The 10,124-nt window shown below is 40.0% G+C and overlaps 1 long non-coding RNA gene across 1 annotated transcript; it reads right to left on the bottom strand.

Annotated features, from left to right (window-relative positions):
• Positions 1–7,614: 7,614 nt before the first annotated feature.
• LOC150039396 (uncharacterized) lies at positions 7,615–9,405 on the bottom strand. The gene is made up of 3 exons (XR_016534443.1): positions 9,325–9,405; positions 8,415–8,468; positions 7,615–7,665 (listed from the first exon to the last, which is right to left on the bottom strand). It is a non-coding gene; the product is annotated as an uncharacterized LOC150039396 (long non-coding RNA).
• Positions 9,406–10,124: the final 719 nt, after the last annotated feature.

The following is a 10,124-nucleotide window of genomic DNA, read 5'->3' as shown; positions in this document are numbered from 1 at the left end:
CCCACTTTTAAGAGTGAGAATGGAAAGGAAGAGTGTATGTCTAGAAAAAATCAAATGAAAGTAATAACAAGCAGTTCTTGATATGTAAAAAAAAACCCAGACTACAGCAATCACTGGAAAAAGATGTCAAGAAGAGCAGGAAATTATGGCAAATACATCAAATAAACAACCAGGAATAGTTATTGTAAAAATAGAGGTATATAGTGCAGGAAAATGCTTTTCTATAAAACCAACATCATGAGACCTACAAGGAGACATATACTTGAAGAGTATATTACATGCATTCATATACATTGCTAGAAAGGAAGGATCATTCAGACAAAAATGTCAATCACAAAACATCAAAGTTTACCACATTTCAAATTTGTCTAGAAGACACTTCAAAACATTTCATTTTCTAACTGAAGAATATACATTCTACCAGAAAATCACATGTTAAGCTAATAACCAGGTTAGAAGAAACTGAAACAAAAATTGGATATACCAATGTATCTTATTTTTACAAAGCAATAGAGATACAAAAAGAGAGAGGACAAAACAACGCATGAAAGTTAACTGACAGACACTTGAATGATCGGGGGACTGATAAACCAAGAAAGAAATTTAAAGTGTCTTGAAGCAAATGAAAACAAAGTGATGATATTGAAAAACATACTAACTTTAATGTGACAGCTCAACATGATAGTCAAGAAGTGTGAGGTAGAATAGTAGTCACAGGGTGGGGAGTTTTGGAGGTGGGTACAGAGTCAGTGGTGTATTAGCACAGAAGGAGTCACACCTAATGTTTTACAGAGCCCAGTAGGAGCTTGTTGGAAAGTCACTGAATGCTTTCCCTTTTTGTCACACTGGAGTGTGATGACAGGGCATTCTGTTTGCCTGCTAGGCAAACACTCGACCACCTGAGTAATGGCCTAAGTCATTTGGTGCTGTAGATGTCTTTCCAGGAAGGTCTTCCTTCTGTCTAGGTCTGGAAGTGGTCTCAGATCATCACCTGGTTATCTGTGCTCCTGGGAGAAGGGAATACAGCTGTGAGCTCCTAGGACAGGCTCACTGCTTGAGATAAGCGTCTCAATAACTTGTTTTCCATGCTGGCTTCTACATAGGATCACCTCCAATTTCCACACACCACACAGTCAGTGTGACAGGCAGACCCTTCCTGATGCATATTTCTTTCATTTTCCTAGCAGCACTGGTGATCCAACACAGAATCTTTCACTTTCTGAATTGCACTGCATCACACATGTCACCGCCCCTTTCATGCTGTTTGTATTTCTTCAAATAAAAGGGCTCAGCTCCAGCCTTATGAATGTGGATACTTATGTGTCCATGTGTCTGTACATACATTCATATAAAATATGTGCATAAACTTCTACATATACATTTGTCTAGCACTCTATTATACGGCTTGGATTATAGCTTACCTTTCAGTCACACTGTCATCATCGTGTGCTGAACAAAATTCAAATGCAGATGTGCTATAGGAACAAAAAATACATATAGTCAGATATCACATGAATAATTAAACTTCATATTCTGGGTCAAATTATTTTGCAAGTCACAAAACAGTGGACTATGCTTCTTCCCTATAACTGAGATATTCTTCTCACACTTGATTTCAAATCAGCACAACATTACAGTTTATTATCAAAGAAATATACTTGGTGATAAAATATTAACAATAAGCGTTCTGAAGTAATTGTGTATCTAGCTCACTGGGTCAGAAAAGAAGACAGGTGCAAGGTCATCTCCAAAGGTAAAGAGAACACATTACTCATTGAGTCACCAAGACACTAGGCCACAACTTCCTAAGGAGAAGGCAGGGTAGTCATCTATCCATGATCTTCACATGTAATCAAAACCTCCAGTTTTCCCAAGTAACTGAAGACAGAGGAGAGAAAGTAACCATGGAGTCATTACTTGCTCTGAACGATACTGCAATATCCTCCATTCACATGTTGGGATAATCTTCAGAGTATGTGGTGCCAAGATTGAATATTATTACCATATCAATCCAGTCACTTTGAGACTTGGCAACAACCTTTCCATATAAAGAAGAGAGAGTAGTTCGGGAAGGGACATATTTGGTCTGGGACAATTCCATACAAGAAAGCCATATCCATACAACAAAACTTTTATGCTCATTGTTTGCAACTAAGTAAAAGCAGTGCTGTTAGCTTCTAATGGCCCTGTTTTCTCATTCCAAATTTCTTCTTTTCTCACAGCTAAGTTCCAGATTCTCCACTTCTCATAGCAATTTCTTATATCCACCATTAAAAATATCTACATTGTTATAAGACAATACAAAGTGTGGTATGAGGGTAAGTGTCTTTTCAGTTTGTTAGAGATTAGGATCAGAACAAGCTGGCAGAGGGGCACAGCTAGACCCAGGGGCATTGTAAACACTAGCTTCAAATAATGACAGGGCTGTATATTATAAGGGATACTTACATGACCTTGATCTTTCATACAAATAGTTCTGCTGCTCACTAGCCTCTATGTCTGTTTCTTTCTGCAATCTACTGCAGACCTGTGGGGACTTGTAGCTAGTGGTTTAGGAGCCATGCTGCTTACCACCTGTGCTTCAGCATGTACACTCTCAGTGATGCAGGCAGTCCAGAATCAGAGAGTGCCTGGTCCCTCCCGCCTGGAAGGATACTCCAGGCAAGTGGGGCCTGTCTCAGGACACCATTGGCTGATGGTCGCATTCAGGGAGGTCCCTATTTGATGACATGACAACCACCGCTTGATCTGTATTTAGCCATCGCGTTTTCTAAAATAAACTTAGATCTGCACTGAGAGTCTGGTGTCCAGACTCTGTGTTCCTGGGATTATTCGTGGGCTCTGTCACCATCTTACCCCTCCTAGAAGTCTGCGAAAGACCCCAAAAACTGGTGCCCAGACGTGGGGCACAACTAGTAGGTAAGTGGACCTCTATAAGCAATTATGTGGAAAGGGATCTTGGAGAGCAGGCACCTTCACTTTTCTGATAGACAGCTTGAGCAAGTTTATGAAATTGTTCTGTCTCTCTCCCTGTGAGGGATTGGAGGTAGGATATGGGATGAATCCATGTGGAAAAGGGTAGTCCGGCAGGTCAGAAAGGGGAGCACATTGGTGATTTGCCTCATTTCTTCCCCATCGTGGTTGCTATTCTGAGTTGCCTCCGGGGTTCAGTCACCTTAGCTCCGGCGCCAGTCGGGAGACCAGCACACCCCTGGAAGAAGGCTGCCAGCCACAGCCAGCTGACCTGAGTTCTGCCTCCACCTTTGCGACCTCACCAGTATGACCTAGGACACCGACCTATCCAGAAAAACCACCCTGGATGACTGCTCTGCTGGCTGTGGATGCCACAGACTCTGCCTCCACACTCTCCTCAAAGCTACCTCATCCTATGTCTACCCTGGCATGGGACCGTGATATGATTATGAACAATACAATCAGAGGAACTGCAACCCTATTGTCTTCCCTCAAAGCATGCTGGGGAGTACATGGGGGCTGTGACTCCCGTTAACGCCAGTCCCATCTTAAACCCACCTAGCCCTAGTTCTCTCTGGCCCACCACACTCATTTCCACAGCAGCAGGACCCATGTTTGCTTTAGCTAAGTTGGTTGAGTTTATCCAGGCTTGCCTGGATGCCATCTAGCTAATATCTTTGCACAAGGTTTGGGCCCCATCCTACATTCCGTTATGAGTGTCCACAAATAAAGAAAAAGGGGAAACTGCGGGGACTCCTAGCTAGTGATTTAGGAGCCCCGCTGCTTGCCACCTGTGCTTCAGCATGTACACACTCAGTGACCCAAGCAGTCCAGAGCCAGAGGGCACCTGGCCCCTCCCACCAGAAATAGGAGTTCCCGGGTACTCCTAGCAAGTGGTGCGTGTCTCAGGACATCATTGGCTGACGGTCATACACAGGGAGGTCCCCATTTGCTGATGTGGCAGCCACCACTCGATCTGTATTGAGCAAACTGCACCAAGAGTCTGGAGCCTGGTCTCCAGAGTCTGTGTTCCCGGGATTATTTGTGGGCTCCGTCGCCATCTTACCCCCCTCCTAGATGTCCAAGAAGGACTCCAACACAGATCCATAGGTAATATACTTCATATTTTCTGAAGGAATATGTTATTAATGTGAGCAATGTAGATGAAGCATATTGCTCATGACCTGTTCTTCCCTCACCCAGTTTCATCTGAAGACAGATGTCATCCCCTGACACATCAGTGACAAGCATGGCAGTTAAAATGACACTGCAATTCCAAACCCTCAAGTGGGTCGTTTTACAAATTTGAACGTCTTCTTCCTTTCTCCTCTTGTTTCATCCTGCCCACTTCCAATCATGTGCTCTACACACTTAGCTATCGTTAACTCATGTGTTTTGTGTATTCACTCCTTATAAATATCTCTGCATATGTATATATGCACACTTGTGATAACATACATTTGATCACATATCAGATCTGATATATAAATTCTTAAATATTGTATAAAAATGATTCTGAAGCTTATAGCTACAGGAGCCTTACGCCCAAGTAAATCAATTACTTGGAAGTTTGTATATGACTTTACAATTTACTGAGTTGTATAAATTTATGATGCATTAAACACCTATTGCATATAGGAAAATGTTTACTTCCTCTGCCTTTCTTCTCAGATGCAAAAAGGATACAGCATTTGGTGATGGTTTCTGTTACCTCCCGATTCAGTTTGTTCTCCTAGTATACATGTCTTGTATACTATTTAAGTTCTTCATCCCAGTGTCTGTCACTAACACCGAAAGTTCACCATCATAAGAGACTTCATGCTGTAACCCAAGGGTCATAAACTAGAGACCTGCAGCTGGGCCTCTGAACAATGTACACTGGGATTGAGGTGTCTGCTATCAATATGGACAAAAGTACATAGATACTGTTATTAAATATAACTTTGGAAAAGCCAATCACTGCATTTCTTTGATGAGTCTGGTAATAACTGACCTTGAATGTTCATCTATATCGTCCTAATTTATATCTAACATCTTTAACTAGAAATGAGTTTTCCTGTGATAGTGACCTGAACATTAGACTTCTGCAAAGGAAAAGCTGATGGATTCATATTGAAGGACCTATCATCTTAATACCAATGCCTAGTCCCCTTTTTTAAGTACAATTACACTCTAGAGGGACACATCTTCATTGCAACCAAGAAATTCCTGATTAAGTCCCTAGACTAACTTCTTACATCCATCCATATCCACCAGAATAAACATGAAACACGTATAAATGTGAGGCAGGTTCCATCAACAGTGATGATGAGTGGGTACTTGTAGAACCAGCTTCACCTGCTGTTGAAGGTTCCTCTACGCCCTGCCAACTGCAGCCTGTTCCTGGCTCTTTCCAAATTCTTTGTTTCTTGCTCTTTCAGGATTCTTTTGTCCTTCACCCAATCTGAAAAATCTCATACCAAAGCATTTTGAATGAAATGTTCTTTTAGATTGTGTGGGTGTTTTTACAGTGTCTTAAACACAACAGGGCATACATGAAACATTGCTTTCCTGACATGTTTCTCTTTTATCCAGATAAGTTTCTATTTTACCCAAAGAAACAAAGTTAGAAAGATTCCTATACACACTGTATTCAAATCAGATAGAAACTAGGTTAATGGTGTTCTCTAGTGCTGGAAACTTCCATGAACATCACAATTCTCAGTCTGCACATTTGTCTACTTGGATAGGTATGTTCAGTATCCATACATGCTAGGAAACTCAATTGGAGGCGTCTTAGAGAAATTAAACTCTTCTACTTGCAAAAGGTAAGACTTTTCCCTAAAAGTTAAGAATACTGTGGCCCAATAAATCTACCTGATCTGATGGAGAATAACCTGTTCTGGTTTCAGTTCAACTGATTTCAATGGAAATCAAGACTTAGATATCATCTAAATATCAGCATTCTAGGTGTCCTCTATTCCCTGGTGACTTTCCTGCCTCTAAGATAGGGACAAGGAACAGAAGTCTAGAAGCAGGGCTACCATTGATTGTGGTTGCAGGCATCTATAGAAGGAAGGATATAGTCTTCCTTTATGGGCCATATAGACCGCTGGGATTACTTTTTTGTTTCAGAAAGGGATTCCCAGCTGCCTGGGCTCATGTGACTAGCTGACAGGCACTGTGGTGATCTAAGGATTTGAGATGCTAGTACTTGACTTCATAGCACCCCATGAGCCAGTGTATTTTGATCTACTCTATCATTTTCTAATAAGTTTCAAACCAGATCATGATTACCTGCAGATATGGACAGGCAGTCCTGTGTAGTCTGAAGATACATTATCCTCGATAATGATATATTACTAAAAAAATCAACTCACCAATTACTGTTGTCTTCATTAGAATGAAAAACAACCGTTGTTAAGTCGTTGTCTTCACTGTGGACATATTAAACATATACAAAAATCAGGTTGCACCATGTTGGAAAAAAATCACACATTTTTTTCTCACACTACTAGGTATAGAAATTATGACCTTGAGTATGCCACCCAAGTATCTGCCAATGGAGCTGTATCTCTAGCTTTTCTGTCCCTAACACCCCTTATCTCCAGTACTCAGGTCTCAACTCAGAGCACTATCTGTGATACTCTCTGTTCATGGTATGGTGAATCTTTGTGCCTAGGCTTGCTTGATCAATGATCTTTCCACTTGGGCTTTCACCAGAATCTATGATGGATGTGCATGCTTTTGGTTCATATGTATAATTGTATCTACACAGGTGACAAAGATCAGAGTACAGCAATATGAAAACATCCAGGGTAGAAATTTATTTTTGTAATTGTCCATCTCCAAGGATCCAGTAAAATGTTGCACTGTATGTGTGGTTCCAGAAGCAGAGCCTCAGGTATAAGCAAGAAAGCAAAATATTCCTGAAGCCCTGACTAGAAGCCATAGTATCAGAGTACCCCCATCCCACATGCTGGTGGACCCAATCTGTCTCCAAACTCTTTTATTTGAAATGTGAATTTTTCATGATCCCTGTATTCACGTGTGAGCAGTAAGAAGTAAAATAAAATCATAATGCCATGGATTCATTTCTTTCACCAGTATAAATGTTGTCTATAAAGTGTTCATAGCTTCACCAACCTTAGAACCACAGTGTTTAAAATGTGGCATAAAGTGGACAATGAAAATATTATGCATAAATTAAGTTTTGGATCTAGAGAAAGAGCACACACATGAGAGAACTGGGCAAAAATATGGGAAAGAGTTGTATAAGAGGTTATTTACCCCTTTCACAATGAAACAAACTTGTAGTCTCTTTGGTATGACATTTTATTTCTTCACCTTGAAAAAATTCATTTGGTCAGAACAAATGCATGGAATTGTGTGTCACTGCTGTAACACCAAAGGAACAAATTTAATTCTAGTAGGATCTAATATATCAGCAAGGTGTGGATTGTCTAGGAATTTTGCTTCACTGCTTACTAAAATAGCAAAACACTTTTGTGAGACTCGTTTCTCATTTATTCAACAACCATGGAAAAGGAGTAATTTTACAGAAAAAGCTGCACTGAGAACATTTTGAAAATAATTCCCAGAAACACTCTGATTAACAACCATGTATATTTACATATGTTTATTTACATATACATATCTGACCTTTTTGTCAATTCTTCGGTCCCAACTTCTGTTGGATCTTTTCCATCCGTGCTAGAGGATTAAACGATAGAGTCAAATGCCATGTGAACTCATAGTCTTAGTTTTTTATTCAAATTGGCTACAGTTTACCTAACACAAATAAATTCATAGGAATAGAAATAATACATAACTTAGCAAAAGGAACAAAGGTATTTCCATTTTTCCCTGGAAAGGAAAATTAATTTCTTTTGTAAAAGAAAACTTTTATGCATGATTAAAGTCATTTTCTTTCCTAGTAAACTTAGCACAATGCTATTGATATTATGCAGTTTAATGCTAGTTGGAACTCACTTCAGAGGAACTCAGTGCTTTAGAACTTCTAATTTTCTGCATTCTAAGTCTGCTCTACTCCCTCTGTCCTTTCATTTATTTGGTTGTTTTTTTAACTGCCTCTCACAAATGTACAAGGAACGGTAGCCTAAGAAGAAGGATTCTCATCAGTTCTGATAGTGGGTATCAGAATTCTGGAGAATGAAAAATATCTGTTGTTCGTTTCATTGAGAAACCACTAAGACCATTCTCACTGTTTCTAACTGTTGGCTCTGTGAAAGTTGCATGCAGGCACTGATATGTAAATAAGGATTTGGTTGCTAGGTTTCACTTCAAAGCAGACCATGATCAAGTGTGTGTTCATTTATGCTATCATTCTCTATTTCAATACACATAAGGATTACATGAGAACTCTCTGATAAGCTGCCATATTGATTGGGCATTGTACTTACATTGAAATCAGTTTAACTATCACATGATAGACAACTCACCAAATGTCAATGTTTGAGTCACAAACCGCAGTGGCTGGAAACGTCGTGACATCACTAGAAATGAAATAAAATTAGAAACAGATAATTGAGTTGGACCATGTAGAGGAACTCAAACATGTTTTATACAAGCTGGATATCGAAATCATGGCCTTGCTCATGCTAGGAAAATGTTCTGCCACTTGAGCTACATCTACATCTTGTGTTCCCTCGAGTGATTTTCTCTGGTACTGCAGTACAAAACTGAGAGGCATGTTATTAAATGAAAAGCAGTATTCCATTTTGCCATACAAATGGAATTGTATCTCTTGGGGATATTAAATATGGACCTCAGAAAATTAAAGGTTTCATCCAAGATGGAAGAATTTTTCTCAGTACATCTACCACAATGCCTAATTCCATCTTGTGTAACTTTCTATGCAAGTCAAAGGAACTCAACCCTGAATTCCCTAATTTTCTGCTTCCTTCATTCCTTCAATAATCTGGGATATCTTTACTGATTTCAACTCTCAGATAGGAACAATGGACAGTAGGCCAGAAGCAGGAATTCCATCAATATAATGGTGGGCTTTTCAGTATCACCATTCTGGAGAATGCAGGGTCAATCCACACTCAATAAGAACTTTAATACTAGGCTCTACACACCATTTCACCACAGGGTTACTTCTGAGTAGGACTGTCACCTCCGTTGGCTAATAGAAAGCAACATACAGGCACTGACATTATGAAAAATTTGTTTGCTTCCTAGACTACAGAGCAGCCAATCCACCAGTGTTTTTTGACCAACTCAATCATCCTCTATTTGTGTCAATATTCAAAATGACTTCATAAAGATATTCCTAGGCTGTCTGTATAATCTGTATTGTCCTCAGACTCCAAAACGGTTGTACACTGAGATGTCAAATCAACTCACCAAACATTTGCGCTCGGTTCAGATATGAGGACCTCTAATGTGTGGTGCTCACTATAACAAAATACAAAACATAGAGACAATTAAGTGGGACACTGGGAGAAGAAACAATGCATTTCCCTAAAAGGTTGGGGGTTTAAACTATGGTTTTCGCTAGATATGCATTTGAGTTGTGTATCTAACTGTTCTATAGCTTCAATCCCTGTCTCTGAAACTGCAGCTTAAAGTTTGGGCCCAGTGCTGAATGAAGCTTCTGAGGACAGAAGATTGCTTTTGTCAATCATCCCTTGCTGGCTGTGCTCTCAGGATGATCTGGCATGGGTAGATGAACCAATGTCAGACCTCTGTGATCTACTGGATCATGTACTGAGAGAACTGAAGACAGATGACAAAAACAAAGTCACTAAGGAAAAGAATGTGTCTGAAAGGCTAATTCAGTTCAGCAGCAAAATGCTGATGAGGGAATGTACAGATCAAGAGTGGAAGCAACACCCTGGCACAAGAACAAAAGGAGCACAAGGCCAAATACCACAGCAACTGCACAGGAACACACACACACACACACACACACACACACACACACACACACAATTGGTAATTTCCTTGATGAAGAATGTGATCTTGTGAGAAAACCCAGCAACTGTTCATTTCAACATTTACAATCATGTCTTGATGCCAAGACTTTAAGGCTTTACCCAAATAAATGACGTCTGTGCACTATTCATGGAGTCAGAAACCTTCGATTCACATTTATGAAAAAGGTTGCATTAACTGTACAGAAGAGCGTGGCATCTGCCAAATAG

This window comes from Megascapheus bottae, unplaced genomic scaffold (genome assembly GCF_031878675.1).
Source record: "Megascapheus bottae isolate mThoBot1 unplaced genomic scaffold, mThoBot2.hap1 HAP1_SCAFFOLD_40, whole genome shotgun sequence".
NCBI classification, from domain to species: Eukaryota; Metazoa; Chordata; class Mammalia; order Rodentia; family Geomyidae; genus Megascapheus; species Megascapheus bottae.
This window is presented reverse-complemented; position numbering and strand designations above follow the sequence as displayed.